Source organism: Phocoena sinus, chromosome 3, assembly GCF_008692025.1.
Source record: "Phocoena sinus isolate mPhoSin1 chromosome 3, mPhoSin1.pri, whole genome shotgun sequence".
In the NCBI taxonomy this organism is placed as follows: domain Eukaryota; kingdom Metazoa; phylum Chordata; class Mammalia; order Artiodactyla; family Phocoenidae; genus Phocoena; species Phocoena sinus.
This window is the reverse complement of record NC_045765.1, coordinates 136,608,663-136,625,711: the sequence shown is the minus strand read 5'-3', so window position 1 is coordinate 136,625,711 and position 17,049 is coordinate 136,608,663. Positions and strand designations below refer to the sequence as shown.

Genomic DNA, 17,049 nt, shown 5'->3' with positions numbered 1-17,049 from the left:
CTTTCTGACTCACTTCACTCTGTATGACAGACTCTAGGTCTATCCACCTCATTACAAATAGCTCACTTTCATTTCTTTTTATGGCTGAGTAATATTCCATTGTATATATGTGCCACGTCTTCTTTATCCATTCATCTGATGATGGGCACTTAGGTTGTCTCCATCTCCAGGCTATCGTAGATCTTTTTTATATTCAAACGCTGTGTTAATGATTTTTACCTTAAATTTTATGTTCATCAAACTGTTAACTGGCATTTTTCCTCACAGGCTTTTCCGGATTGAAAATGCAGTTCTGTGTTCTGACTTTTTATTCGGTTCATTAGTGAACAGTGATGTTACATGGGTTATCATGGCTCAGGAATTTAAGAGGGAGCGTGAAGCTTGGGAGTGTATTTAAGAAGTTTCTGCGGTGTGGATCTGTGCCTGTAGTGTCTTAGGAAAGCTTGCCCTGAGCGTTCACCTCTCGGGGATTGTGCCACAGAACCCACTGGCAATTTGCATGTGCTCAAAAATTTATATTTATATACTATATATCAAGTCGAAATGCTACAATAAGCCTTTAGAGGGTAGCTTTTAAATGTTTCTACAAAAAAATCCATGGATTAAACATAATGCCAATAATGCAAGCACATGCAAGCAAAAACTGGCAGAGCTGACCTTATCCAACTTTGAAAAAGTCTTAACTAAGAATATTAAAAATTATCTGAGGAAATCAGACAAAAAATTGAAATCATTAAGAAAACTATTTGTATGTGGATTTATAACAAAAGTCATTGACAATGAACTTTTCCTTAAGTATAAATTGCACTTTGAGATGTTAACTATTAATAGAAGTATATATAAAACCTTTATGAATAGAAATACATATATTGAGAATGCATGACTTAAAATTTTTATTGAAGTGCTATATAAATGCAAACAGTTGGAAACTAGGTGATAATGAACTGTGACTCCTGGTTTACTATTCACTTTCCTTCCTCGGACCTTGAGCTCTCTAATGCCAAGAACTTCCCAGCCTGTTAACAATATCCGCAACTTAGAAATTTATCAAAATTTTTTGCAGATAATTTAATATTTTAGGTAATTCAAAGGATAAAGAGACTTAGATCTTGCCATCAGGGAACTTATGGTTTGTTGATAACTAATTATTATGACTAATGAAGATGTTTTATCCAATGCATATAATACTATCTCCTACAGAAAAGTTTGTCATCAGTAAGGACTTAAAGTTGATCACTTCCCAGCATCCACTTTATGAAAATCAAACTATAGTCCTGCTGAACCAAAACTAATTTCTTACATATGCTTTTGTATTTTAATCTTATTTCTAGTTCCATGGATTCTAGTTCCATCTTTTGCTCACCTCTCTCTAATTCATTATAGGTTGTCTGCAGTTGTGGTCTGCTCATCTTGCATGCTCTAGGCAGTCTCTCTTCAACATACCTGAACTGCCCCCTGCCCAAATATAGCATCACAATGAAGTATCAAAGCAGCAATGAAATGGATCAAAGGTGACAGGCTGTATATTCTGGAATACAGACTTTTCTGCAAAAAATTGCCATTAAAAAAAAAGAAACAAAGAAAAAACATAAAAACAAAGAAAGACCCCACCATCTTTGTTCATTGGTAGTATAAGTTCAATTAAATGTGTTATACAGCAGCATACAAAATTATTTTTTTCCCTTGTGATGAGAATTCTTAGGATCTACTCTCTTAGAAACTTTCAAATATACCATACAGCATTGTTAACTATAGTCATCATGTTGTACAGTATATCCCTAGTACTTATTTATCTTATTTTAAAAATCAGGTATCTGGAAATATAAAGGGAAACTAGGTCATATCAATGTAGGACTTTAGATTCTAAGACGTAATATTTTAAAGCATGCTGACCTCATATTCCAAAGAACATGAAAGAGACATTTAAAGAAAAAAGAAATAAAAATGTCAAATCCCTTCATAAAGGGAAAAATGATATGTATCTAAACAGCAAGTTAAATGAAAACTCAAAAATATGCTATTTGTTTACCTCATGCCTTTTTTAATCCAAAAGGGATTATGAAATCAGATGAATAAAGAAATTTATACTGTTCCATGGAAATATATATATTGTAGATGTTTTAACTACATGACAACAAAAGTTTAAAGGGTTAGGCAGGTCATGATCAGATAATATATTACTAGAATATTCATCTTAAAGACAAAGACATCATTTTTCATGGAGCTGATCTTCTGATTTTTGGTGACTGAAGAATTCTCTTGGTTCTCCAAATCATTTCTGTTCTTCTTCTTTTTTTTTTTTTTTTTTTTTGCGGTAAGCAGGCCTCTCACTGTTGTGGCCTCTCCCATTGCGGAGCACAGGCTCTGGATGCGCAGACCCAGCAGCCATGGCTCACGGGCCCAGCCGCTCCGCGGCATGTGGGATCTTCCCGGACTGGGGCACGAACCCGTGTCCCCTGCATCGGCAGGCGGACTCTCAACCACTGCGCCACCAGGGAAGCCCCATTTCTGTTATTCTTTTAGCTTCCAACAATAGCAGCTAACTTATGCTTCACTTGAATAGTGAGATAATTGCATTTTGGAATAATATTTAACTGCTTTGTTTTAAGATCCATTGTGAAGTCATTTCCAGTCATTTCAAAAGCACAAACACTTGCTTACTTGTAAATGGTTTCCTTCCTTCGCCAAGGACACCAGGCGTGTCAAAACTCTCTTTTCTTCCTATCTCTGATGCCAAAAAGATTAAGAAGGATAAGAATTAATACAATTTAGCATGACTAGAGGGATATTCATCCTCTGAATTTGTTTAGTTTCACTAGATTAAATTTACAATAATGCAGTAAGCATAAGAGTTTCATATCTTAACACAATAATTCTTAGTTACATCACAGTTAATAGTCTTGCTTCAGCTCTTCATATAACTATCTCATATATAATCTTATATCTGTTTTCTAAACATATTTTCTGGCAACCCAGACCTCACTAAGGGTCTTGTCTAAATAAATATATTCTCTATTTAGTGCATATCATGGGGAAATTGTCTTTAATGACAAAAGATCATAGACTGTACACAAAAACATTAATAAATACATCATCATCATAATAATATAATGCTTATACCCCAGAAAGACAAACTCACCTGATTCAAGGACTATACATGGACTGTGGTATTACAAAATAATCATTACCACTCCATGTAATTCTGGGGCAAGTACATTTAGCGATTGTCTCAGTACAAAAGCTGGAAATGTAACAAGTTGAGAGATGGAATAGAGGTCACCAAAACCAGAGGAATGAACAGATCCCAGAAATGTGTGCAGAATCCAAGTCCAAGAAGCTTGGAAAGGGATGTTCACTAAAGCAAATGGGTAAGCAGCAGATGTAGAAATTGAACTGAGGTGCCAAAAATTCAGGAAATCAGAAGATGGGAGTAATTGCAAGCGGGTCCAGAGGGAAAAGAGGTTTCTAGTGTAAAATGGCATATGGTTTGCAGCCCATGATCCAGCTGGTCTCAACTGTGCCCAAAAATATCCGTGAAGGCAGAGGAAAATCACAAGTCAGAACACTGTAAATCAGAATTGATAATAAAACCATTACCAGTATCTATAAAGAATGTTCATTAACAGAGCTAAGAAAATTGTATTAAAAATTGTAATAGGTATTCCAACCTTATTTGCCCAATTAAAAGTAGATAAAATATTCCCTCTTTGCTATTTTTCCTGATTCAGAAATAAATCTTCATCGACCTGGAAACTAGGGAGCTATCTATTATATGCGTACCACATTTTGAGATTCTTCTTCCCTCTCCATAACCCAATGACTATTACTACCATGACTCTCTCTCTTTGTATGTCTATTTGGAGACTATAAAAAATAGAAAGAAAGGGCTTCCCTGGTGGCGCAGTGGTTGAGAGTCCGCCTGCCGATGCAGGGGACACGGGTTTGTGCCCCGGTCTGGGAAGATCCCACATGCCGCGGGGCGGCTGGGCCCATGAGCCATGGCTGCTGAGCCTGCGCATCTCGGAGCCTGTGCTCCGCAACGGGAGAGGCCACAACAGTGAGAGGCCCGCGTACCGCAAAATAAATAAATAAATAGAAAGAAAACAACTAGTCAGGAGTGTGTGTGTGTGTGTGTGTGTGTGTGTGTGTTTGTGTTGGGGAGAGGTTGTCTAGTGAGGTTGTACAACATCCTAGAAGGTATAATCTTTACAAACAAAGTATTATATAAAAAATATTAATGAGAAAGAGCTCAGAACAGTGAATACTGTTAGGTTTTGAAAGCATCATTTATTCAGAGTGCTGCAAAATTTGGCACTGAAGTACAGGCAATCCTATCTCAGATCAGCAACACCTCACTGGCACTTAGTCGATAGATATTGGGCTAAGAATTATGTGTATCAACCTGCTTTCTGCTTGTAGTCCTGGGAAAGAATTCTGCCAGTGTGCAAGTGTATGGAGAAGCAATGCCAGTCCAATCAGTGGAATTTGGGACATCCAAGAGAAGATGGTAAAAAGTATATATTTTTTCAGCCTAGCATTCACTGGGGTTACTTATGTCACATCAATGAGACACAGTCCCATATAAATGTTGGTAACTATTGGCAACACTCTAACTCCCTAACACTGAGGATGAAATATTCCACGCCTGGAATCCTGCACCACTCTCACTAGGCTACTGAGAGTGACCTGAGGATGTAAATAAGTCAGGAGTTTCACATTATTATTTTAAAATGTCTGATGGCCACAATAGGTGATAGCTAATCCATTCTTTTCATCTTTACTTGAAGTAATGGCGAATGTCAGGGTGAGATTTTGGAAGCAGAGTGGATATGCATAAGCATAAGGTCTGCTTGCCTTGTCCATGAATAACATCATTGATCTCACTGTGTGGTTTTTAAGCGGGTTGTGAAAGCAATTTTAACATAGGAATTTCAAAATTGAGCTGTTAACAGCAGCCTCAACGAATTAAGGGTTAACTTTAGTGATTCATATTCATGACAACACACATCTGAATATATATGCTTTAGTATGTTTGCTAAAAGGCCAGACACACTTAAAATTCTTCTTAATATTTCATAGCCATTCCTTGAAAAAAGCTTTTGCAACACAGACACTGCTCTGCATCAGCTCACATTTTTTCTGGTCCCTCAAGACTTTCTGCCCAGATACCTTCTTGCTGCTCAGCTCTATTGATTTGGGTCTGAGCACCGAGCCTTGGTGCTCAAATCCAGTTGCCCAGTCTCCTTGTTGACCTTGCCCTACAGTATCTGCCACACTTTCTCTTAGTGGAACTTTTTGGATGAGACTTTGGACCCATATATTAGCTTATTTTCCTATTTTATCAACTGTACTCCCCCCTATGCCCACCTGCTCTGTGGCTGCTCAAGCCCTGGCATGATCCTTTTCACCCTCAATTCAAATGAGGATGTTGCTTGAATTTACAAATTTAGTTGGGATGTTATGTAGGCAAAGCCACAAAGACAAAACAAATTGATAAAAATCATACCCTTTGCAGTTTTAATTTTGTGTCCATTGCTTGATTTCCACAGGGAGAAATCTGATGTCAGTGGGAACCGAGGCCAGAAAGTGAAGACGGCACTGAGCTTTCTTTTGGGACAGAGAAAAAATGTAAACTGATGTAATTAAAACATTGCAAAATCTGTTAGATGTGTGAGCAGATGCTGGGTTATAAGAGTAACTATTATCAGGTTCTCCTATTGCCTGAAATATTCAAAGCTAATTTATTTGGGAGTACTTAAGATGGTTTTAAGAAAACTTTCTACTGCTGTATATTCTGGGAAATGTTGGGCATTTCTTCACTGCATATTGAGAAGATTTTCAACGGCCGTGTTGCTGCCTACGTCTGAGTTTAAGTTCTCACACTAAATCTTCACAACTGGAGAAGTTTAGGTTTAGAAAACCTGTTTATTAACTGCTTTCCAACCAACCTCATTGCACATTGTCTATCACTCTCTTTGTGGCTTTTATCTTTCCCCAACAATGTACATGGCTCAGGTAAAGAGTAGATATGAAAACATATAAGTAGGCTCTGGAACTTTCTTGATTCTTCAAATTATCTTAAAAGAAAATTACTAGGCCTAAGTTCACACTGAGTTTCAGAGCTTGTGTACGGTTAATTTACTGTTCTATCTGTCTTGCTGCTGAACTGATGTTTTTGTTTGTTTAATGTGAGTGGTCTTTCTAATCCCATTAAGTGGAAACAAAGCTTACAAATGTAAATCCATTTTACTTTGATTTAGTACTTTTGCAAGACCAGGCTTCACAAATCAAGGCATGAACTTTGACAGCAGGAGTAGTTTCAAAAGGTGTTTTCCCCCCACCTTTGAGAGAAGAGGACTAAGACCTTTTCTAAGGGATTCCTTTTTTTCTCTTCTAAAGATAAACACTGAGAGTGTGGGAGGTTGAGAGGATCAGGGACTTGGCAGACACTTTTTGTCCAGAACTAACTGGTGAACCTAAAAGCCTGAGGTCCTGCAGGTAGAATACAATTGTGGGATTACTCCTGTTGTTGTTCTATTGTTAAATCAATCCCCATTCTTTGAAGGGAAAAATTAGCTGAGAATCTCTGTGAGGCCCTGAGGATGAAATTTTGGACTATGAGTCAGAAGACCTGGGCAAGCCATAATCACTTTGACCCTCACTTCTCACAGGCACCAAATAATAGCAATGATGGCTACCATTTACTGAACAATTAGAATGTGTTAGCTCCTTCTCATTTCTATTTCTAATTTCCACAGTAGCCCACACGAGTTTCTGAAAGAATTAATTTAGTGAAACGTACATGAAAACTCCTGCCACGCTATCTAATGTTCTTGTGAAAAATCAAATGGAAAAATTTATATAGAAACCATCAGAAAATTGAAGTTATTATTCCCACTGGAAAGGACTCTTGGTTACCCCTCTTGATATCAATTTCATAGCTATTTTTTCATAATTCAGTTACTGTCAGAGGAAAAAGAAATTGTATAAAGATTGTAAGTCTTGATAAGCAATAAGTCAAACTAAGAACCTATAGATATCTATATTTTCCCCTGAGTAATAACTTGGAAAAAGTCAGTATAATACTTTGATGGATATTATTAACAGGGAATTAAGATATTTAAAGTCTAGTGAGAAAAATTTTACATTTGTTTCTGAGACTCAATAAATACATCACTATTTATAAAAATGAAAACAAAAATAACCTAATTGACATGATCATTAAAGAGTAACACTCAATGAGTGGGTGATAAATTGTTTTCTAAAGGTATGTTTATGCTCTTGTTCAAGAAAAGTTTATGCACCAAAATTATAGTGCTTCTTTTTATATACACCTTGAAAGTAATGATAATTTGGCACATTGTTTAAACGATGTAAAAAATTATCATACACACACATACACATGAGAAAAAGAAAGAGAAAGCAGAGATAAACTTTTGTCCTCAAACCTGGACATGCAGGAAATATTTTTATTAAAATTTTCTACAACTTCATTTCTGACCCTGAGACTCCATTTTATATCTACCTATATGTATCTAAAAAATTCAATTGTCATCATTCTTGGGTGTCTCCCCTATTTCGACAGGTTTTTTTCCAGAGTGAAGACCTTGGGGGACATTTATTGGCATTCTGTCATCTATTCCCTTGTTTGCAAAACCACTTCAGGTCTGTTACTTCTATGCCAGGCTTAAGAGAGGGAATGTTTTCTGACTTGCCCATGCGCTCATTTTCCTTTCATATCTGAAATCTTGTTGCTTTCCTGGTGAGGCCAGAAAACACCAGCCTTCTTTCTTTCCTCCTCCACAAGTTCACGGGATCTCTATTCTTGAGGGACGTTTTCCTATCCTTTATGGACACTCTCATCCATATATTTCTCCAAAACACATTGTCTTAATCTGCAGATCTTCCTTTATATGCTTTAAATTCACTTAGGACATAGATTTTCAGAAAACAAAAGCCAGAAATATTCACAGTTTATTTCTGCTTTCTGTTCCTGCTACCATCCCTTAAGTTGTTCAAAACTTGACACTCTCCTTAAATTGAGGAATGGAGAGAGAGAAAATGATAATGTAGTATAGTATGTATAATTTTAATATAGTATGTATAATTTAGTATCTCTGTGGTAGGATGACATAATAATCCCCAAATATATCCCATTCCTGTTCCCCAGAATCTGTGAATGTTACCTTATACAGGAAAAAGCATTTTGCAGATGTGATTAAGTTAAGGATCTTGAGTTTGGGGACTGTTTGTTACACAGCAGTGGATAACCAAGATAGAAGTTAATATCTAAAAAGGTAGATACTGCTGTAAGAGTAACCTAAATCATGGGCAGTGGCTTTGGGACTGGTCAGTAAGGACACTGTTGGTGGGGGCTTAAAGTGCAGGGAGAAGAGTGCTATTGCAAGCTGGAGGGATTTGTGTTATATATTTGGTGGAGCAATTGGTGAGACTGTCACTAGCTATAAGCTGGAAGATGTGAAAAAGACCTAATAAATCTGTGGTCTGGATAAGGTGATTTTCAGGCAGAATGTTAAAAGTATAATGTACATTTTTAAGCTGTCTTTGATAAAGTATTTCAAAAGAGAGATGTACTAAGTAAGGAAGGAAATGTTCAACTTTTGAGCAGAATTTAGAAGAATTATTTACACAACAGGATTTACTGGGTTGGAAAATAAAACTGTTTTTCACTCTTAGAATTTCCAGTTGGCAAAAGGTTTTCAAAGTTGGGAAAGGCCTCAGTGCAAATATCAAGTACAGAGTGCTGACAGTAAAATGTGACTTCAGGGTAATAATCAAGTCAAGTCAAGCTATAAGATCCCTTTTTGAGGCTTGAGGAATATTTACGATGGTGCTTCATAGTCCTCTCAGCTATACAAAAGACATATAAGAATCTTAAGATTATGCCTCTTATAGTCTCTATGTCAAACAAAAGGGCTCTTAAGACTTAAGGAAAAAAGAATAGATACATGAATATGTATAACTGAATCACTTTGCTGTACGCCTGAAACTAACCCAGCATTGTTAATCAACTATACTCCAATATAAAATAAACATTAAAAAAAAAGACTTAAGGGAATCATTCTATAGCACTCAGGGTAGACAGAGTCTTTTTCTAAGAGATTTATTAGCATGGCTTTTGTCTAATGGACTGGATTATAACTTGATAATCTGGAAACCCATGAAGCTTTTAAAGGAATTATATCAGTTTGGACTGAAAGAGACAGAGACATTCAAAGAAAAAGAAAAAAATCTCTGAGCTCTTTTTCTTTTCTATAGGTCAGAAATATTGGCTGAGAAAACTATTCACGTGCTAACACTGGCCTTTCTTATTCAAAATGAAGGATGTCTCAGAAGGCAGAGCCAGTACCCCAGAGGGTGGAACAAATAGCTGCAGAAAACCACTCCCAGAGAGCAGAACTTGGTCCTTAATGAACATAATTCCTTTGTTTCCAGAACAATGAAAAGGGCTGGATTTCAGAATTTCTATGGATCAGTGACTGCTATGTGCCTCTCATCACCTCAGCCCTCATTTTTGAGTAAGAGATTCTACTGTGGTTCATTTGTCCCTGTCTCACCCTCAATATAGAATATGGGTGATAGATAGATTTAGTTCACAGGTCTTCATTAAGGGAGATCTGCACCCCAAAAGTCTCATACATTACTGGAACCTGATTTCAGTTATGAGATTCTGGACACTAAGCCTTGAGCATAATGCCATTAAGGAATGAGGCTTTAGAGGTCTTACAGGAGAGGGAAGTTAAGTATATTTCACAAGTGGGAAAGACATGAACATCACTGGAAACCAGAGGGTGAACTGTGATAGACTATTACCTTTTTTTAATTGAGACATAACTAACATATAATATTATATTAGTTTCAGGTGTACAACATAATGATTTGATATTTGTATGTATTGTGAAATGATCACCACAATAAGTGTGGTTAACATCCATCACCACACATAGTTATAATTTTTTTCTTGTGATGAACACTTTTAAGATTTACTCTCTTAGCAAGTTTCAAATATACAATACAGTGTTATTAACTATAGTCACCATGCTGTACATTATACCCCCCCCAGGACTTATTTATTTTATAACTGGAAGTATGTACCTTTTGACCATCTTTACCCATTTCCCCCACCCTCCACTCCTGCCTTTGGCAACCACTAACCTGTTCTCTGTATCTATGAGTTAGTTCAGTTTTTTTGTTCATTGGTTTGTTTTAGATCTCACATGTAAGTGTGATGTTATTTGTAGTCCTCTGCCTGACTTATTTAACTTAGCATAATGCCTTCAAGATCCACCCATGTTGTCACAAATGGCAGGATTTCCTTACTTTTTATGGCTGGATAATATTGCACTATATATATATATAGTATATATCACATCTTCTTTTATCCTATTCATTTGTCAGTGGAACTTAGTTGTTTTCCTGTCTTGGCTATTGTGAATACTGCTGCAGTGAGCATGGAGGTGCATATATTTTTTTGAGCTGGTGTTTTTGTTTCCTTCAAATTAATATCCAGAGTGGAGTTGCTGGATCATATAGTAGTTCTTTTTAAATATTTTTTGAGAAACCTCCATACTGTTTTCCATAAGGTCTGTACCAGTTTACATTCCCACCAACAGTGCACAAGGGTTTTCTCTTCTCCACATTCCCTGGTATACATTCTTAAGTGTTCCTTATCAAGAACTGTGAAAAATATGAGACAGATTAGCCTGCCACCGTATCACTGATGCTGGTAGAGGCAGAAGAGTCCTGGATTAGAGCTAAAAGATAGGTTATTACTCTCAACAATAGTTTGTGGCCAGAGGATTATCATTTTTGTGCTAGTTATACACATCTGAATTCTCACAAGATAACAGAGATCCGTATTACGCTTGCACATACAGCAGATTGTGTTACAAGAGAATGACTCCAAGCTAATGGAACCCAAATCTTTTATCATGGGCAGTAAACCTGCTTGCTGTTGCTCTGGAGGAAGACGGTAATTTCATTATACTGGCCTTTTGCTCAAAGAAGAGCAAAGACATATCTGTCTTCCAAGGCTATTCATTATACAGCTGTCTGTGAAAAGATAGTTCAATACAAAGGCAGCTAGTTAGTGCCTCTGCTCAAAAGAAGTGCAGAAATGCAAGACAGCCATGGGGAATTGTCTCTCAGAAAATGCTTCCAGTTATTAGCAGAGATTTCTGTTTGTTTCGCTACTGGATATATTCCTTTTCATTGTAAAGATTTAATGGCAATTCAGTTCAAGGATTGTGTCCTTCCCTGATGCACTGCAGGCTCAAATCTGGCCTCCTCCACTCTTGGAGTAAGGGGGCAGGTTCTGGCTCAAAGAAAGCTCATCTTTTTCCCTTCTATGCACTCACTCCCCACGTTTGGGGGCAAGGTGGATAAATAGAGGACTTAGGTATCAGTGAGAGAGAGATGCCTCTGGCTTCACTCTGGTATTGACTGGTCTCATTTTCTCCTAGTATTTTCTGTTGACATGACGTTTGAAGACATATGGGCATATTTTCCTCAGCTTGCTCCAGACTCCTTTCCCTCTTCAAAGGATAGCCCTGACTCCCTTTGACAAGTCGAAGGTATAAAATCACCGATCTTTCTCTGGTATGAACATCTATTCACTTGACGTCTATGACCTCTTGAGCAGCAATGCAGCTCATGCCCACCACTAACCTTCATGCACCTTTACACGTAGCATCAAGAACACTTGCTATCCTCTCTTGAACCCTTAAAGAACTGCAGAGAACTGGGTCAGGAGTAAGGTTGCCCCATCTTCTTCCAGGCATATTTCACCATGGCCCCTTGAAAACCATAATGATATCAAGCTTTTCAACTCTCTGCAAATCCATCAACTCAAATTCAACATCGATCAAGTTGTTTCTTTCACTAATACCTTTATTCTTTGTCTTCAGTGTGAAAAAGGATCACCTATGACATTTGTTAAAATTCAGATTTCCAGCTCCCAAGCACAGAGATTTTGTTTCAAGAGTTTGAATGTTTAACAAGTTTTTCACATGATTCTGATCATGATTTTGATACATTGGTCCCTCTGTTTCCCATCTCTTATCAGAATAAGTAGTATTCTTCAAAACAGCACAAACACTGTGGAAACAGTGTAATATATTGGAAAAAGCATTGGCTTTGCAGTCAGCCAGATGTGCATTCAGATCCTGGTTCTGTTAGTTATTAAAACTTTCTTCTTTTTGAAAGGAAATAGATCCTTGGTAACATCTATCTAAGAGAAATTAATTGGTGCATGTGCCATAAAATATGATAAGCAGGAATGTCTAGTTTTCTGTAAAGGGTGAGATAGTATTTTCAGCTTTTCAGTAGATATTTCAGCAGGCAATATGATCTCTGTCACAGCTACTCAACTCTGCTGCTGTAGCATAAAAACAGCCATAGAGGGGCTTCCCTGGTGGTGCAGTGGTTGAGAGTCTGCCTGCCGATGCAGGGGACACGGGTTCGTGCCCCGGTCCAGGGAGGTCCCACGTGCCGCGGAGCAGCTGGACCCGTGAGCCATGGCCACTGGGCCTACGTGTCCGGAGCCTGTGCTCTGCAACGGGAGAGGCCACCACAGTGAGAGGCCCGCGTACCGCAAAAAAAACAAAAAAAACAGCCATAGACAAGAAGTAAGCAAATGAGAGGGGCTGTGTTCCAATGAAACTTTATTGACAAAATCAGAGGCCGGCCAGATTTGGCATGTTGGTTGTGGTTTATTGTGCCCTCTATAGAACATGAAAGTGATAAAATCAAACTTGTGAATGTGTAAATTATGAGCCATAATTTGATGATCAATTTTATGATTGTAAATAAGTTTTCCAGAAAGAAAGAAAATTTAAAAAGGACTTGATTCTGGGGTCACATTATGGAGGAATTAACCACCACTGGGCCAGATTTTGCATCTCTAATTGTTATTAATTGGAAGACCTTCTTTATGATGGAGTGTCACCTGTCTTTAAGGGGAGATTTGTAGTAGAGTGGATTATTTGTCCATTCTTTACTTTATCCACATAATTAAATTATAAATCCATGCTCTTTGGCATGTAACTTTCTTTGCTTTCCTATAGTTGGTAGAACAGACTTACTCAGGTTGTTTTTTTTTTTTTTACATCAATCTTTGGTCAGTGGGGTATTAGCAACTGTGACACCAAGAGAAATTTGTAAAGCTGTAGCATAATTGGCCCTGTACTTTACAACACACACACACGATGAGGACACACTTAGGCTAGCCTTCTGGTTCCATGAGGAGGCTATCAAACATGTGAGGCAGAACCGCCCTACTGAACCTAGCTGCCTTCAGAAGCATGAGTGAGTCCAGTTATGACCAGTCGAACCATCCAAACAAGCCCAGCTTAGACAACCTTCAACAACATGCAGCTAAGTGAGAATAAGTGATTCAGTGTTTCAAACCAGTTTCATTTCAATAATTTGAATTTTTTTTTGGTGCTTTCCTCTTTATTGATGTGCCTTCTACCTTCCTCCCACAATTTCAGTCCCTTCCATTTACCCCCCAAAAGGAAGGTAGTGAAAAGAAGGGATTATTGGGGTTCTGAGCCCCTTGGGCAGTTAGAAAGGGAACAGAAAACAAAACAATCACTGGATGTGACAGAGATTGACAATCAAGAAGTCTAAAGCAGAATGGGAAAGGTGGTAGAGAAAGGGGAAGAAAGGAGAAAGGAAAGGTACTAGAGGACATCTCCCCCAGTAATCCTCTTGTTAAGAGGGGTTGGAGGAGAGTCTCAAACATTACGAAGTGCAGGTCCTGAGGAAGAGAGTTGGTGTCTGAGCCTCAAGGAGGAGTAGGTCAAGGAAGGGGGCCCCCTCTCTCTTTGTAGAATGGGACCACCCCACCTTAGGGGCAGCAGCTTCACAGGCCGTAGACACTTTCATCACTGTAGGCAATGTACAGAAAGAAGTCTTCTTCATGGTGTTCCTGGTATAGCTGACCCATAGTGGCACTGGTGGGTGGAATGACATCATTGACAAAGAAAAACAAGGCATCCTCAGCTCAGAGGTGAATTTGCTTCCCGATCAAGAAGTAGAACTGACCAACTGTATGATCAGAAGGCACCAGGTGTATCTTTTTGTCCAGGTCTCCTATCCGAACTTCGGGAGCCTTTTCTACTATCACCGGGACCCAGTCCGGATATTTCTTTCAGATCTTCTAGCCCTCAGAGCCATGCTTCTCTAACGGATACTCCTCTTTATACACGAAGTTCATCCTCCCAGGAACTGGGCTGGACCAGGCTGGGCTGAGAGAACCCGGGTTGGGGGCCGGGAAGAGGGGGCGGGTGGCGGCGACCTCAATAATTCAAATTTTTTTGTTTGTTTTTTGAAGTGGTCTTTCTCCAGATAGGATTTAATTTCCTTTAGGCAGACGAGTATGAACACATCACCATGTTCCATGAGAGACTGGGTTTTGGGCTGTTAGGGCTCATCTATTTCAGGTTTGTTCTTTAATTAAATTTAATTAATTAATTAATTAATTAAAAAATTTTTTTTCACACATACACACTGTATTTTATTTTTACAAGAGATAAACTGACACCAAGCATTGTAAATGGATGACCACAACAATAATTTGAATTTTTCACAAATTTTTGTATGATTCTGATATAAGTTATATATTGGGTCCTCTATTTTTCCTCATTGAGTTTTGGGATGGTTTTTAACACAATGTTATTTTGATCAGAATTAACTGATAAAGGGGTAATATCATATGTATTTCACAGTCAGACATAGACAGACAGTCAGACAGACAGACACACACACCCCAATACAGGTCTACTGGCTTAGAATTTGCATGAAAATTTTCTTCTATTTCTTTAATATTGTTTTTCGAGTCTCCATTGCTGGTTTCAGAAAATGATGCTAGAGCCATAGGCAAGAACCAAATGAAATGGTATGTGCCAATTTACAATTTAGTAGCCGTAAGAAGCCACTAAAGGATTCTAAGCAAAGGTATCTCATGTTTATATTGTGCTTTAAATTTTTAATATTATCAATCAGATATACAGAAGTGCAACTTTATTTTCCATAAAATAATTATTTTTGATTTTAGCCCCAAATCTGCTAATAGAGAGAAAAATAAAAATAAAAATAACTTACAAACTCAACCCTGCCAAGCAACCTAGTTTCTTCCACTTTAGAACTTAGTCTCTTTCAGGTTAGCTAGGTAAATCAAAGGCTCTCCACCTACTCTATTTTACCTACTCCCACGTCACCCTTCTTTTTTACCTCTCTTTGGTGGATATCTGAGCATTTAAAAAAAACTTGTAAGAGTGGGATAAGAGGGGCCTCTGTTCCATGAGCTGCCTTCTCGATTCTTTCTGGTCTCCCTTATTGATGTACCCATTCCCTTCTGTCTGTAGCATCGGCTACTATGGCCCATGGTCATCCCACAGTTTCCAGTCAAAAGGAGACTAAATACTTTCCCAGTACGAATTACATGCGTCTTCAGATCTCCAGACCACTTATTAGCACTTTAAAATGCAAACAGGAGCTTGTGAACCTATTCCATTTACATTCACACCATGGGGAACTAGAGTCAAAGGTTATCTTGGGTCCATTCTCTCTGATTAAATACACTGCATGCTGGAGGTGCTCTTTGAGGTGGTGTCTTTCCAAAGTTCAAACATAAAGGGAAATACAAACTTCTGCTTTCAGCTAGATTTGAAAATTATTAAGAATGCAGAATCTAGGATAATGCTTCTCAAATTTCAATATGCATATGAATCACCAAGCAATCTCTTTAAAATGCAGGTTCTTATATAGTAGGTCTGGACTGGAGCCCTCCAAATCTGTATATGAACAAGCTTCCAGGTAATGCCAGTGTTGCCAGTCCATGAACTGCACTGTGAGAAATGGAATCACATTAAATTCCAGAGCATTTGGAAACTGATTGCAAGGCAGAGTTAATGTCAAGGAAAAACTTTGAGATAGCTTACCATCCTTTAAACTGGCCTTGCCAACTATTTAGAGTGTTATAACTCTCTTCCCCAGCAATTCCCAAACCCTGCAAATTTATGTTCAATGTAACCTTCATCACCATGTATTGAAATTATTCTCTGTTCCCCTCAACTCTCTGAAACAAATCTCTGTGCCTAATTCTTTTGGCACTGCTTTTGCCGGATCCAGTGGGACACCGAATATTCTCAAGAAACGTATAATGAATGACCTGTGTTCTCAGTTTAGGTGTGCAAAATATGCCAATATCTTTACCAAACCTCTGAGTGTTATAAGTAAAAAAAAAAATCTACATCAGCTTGTTTCCTTTCATTTGTAATGTAGAGGAACAGCCTAGCCAATTGAACTTTCTGGTTACTGGATTTTAAACCAATATAAAAGAAACGTATACATAATATGCAAAACTGAAAAGACTATTGTTATTTCACCGTCCTCGTCTCCACTCTCATCCTGTACCCCTTGCCTCAGAATATTCATTGGCTAAGTGCTGAAGAGCAAAAACGAAAATATTATCATCTATGATTGAATTTTTTGCCGCACATATCTATCAGAATGTAATTCATCTCAAAAGTCTACATAATTACTGTTTCTCTTAAATAATTAAAAAAATATAATATAATGGAAAATTTTGGAATCTACACTGGTCCTAGAAATACAGCCTTTTTCTAAATATAAAATTAATTATTACATTCTAATCTTTCTGTGCAGCATTCAAACAACCAGTTGGTGAGGTACAAGTCAAATGAGAGAAGAGGAACTGGTCCAACTATCAAAAATGCATTTCTAAGGTAAAATTTGCAACGGAACATGTTTAGATCAGGGTTTTAATCTATCAATCATTATTATCATTAAACTATTATTTTCCAACTTTATATAAGCTCCCTTTGGCTCCCTGAATGCTACAGTTGATTATAAGCTCTAATCCAAAGTGAAATGTAGCATTCTTTTTGCTTTATGTAGAAACATCAGTGACTTTCAAATTATCCAAGAAAAGACAAATTACCAGTAATCAAACTTGTTTGAATAATTTTTAAGTGATTCCAGGCAATATATATTTACTAATGT

General features: G+C 37.7%; 1 pseudogene; it reads right to left on the bottom strand.

Annotated features, from left to right (window-relative positions):
* Positions 1–13,870: 13,870 nt before the first annotated feature.
* On the bottom strand, positions 13,871–14,239 carry LOC116751764 (annotated as a pseudogene).
* Between the last annotated feature and the right edge of the window lie 2,810 nt (positions 14,240–17,049).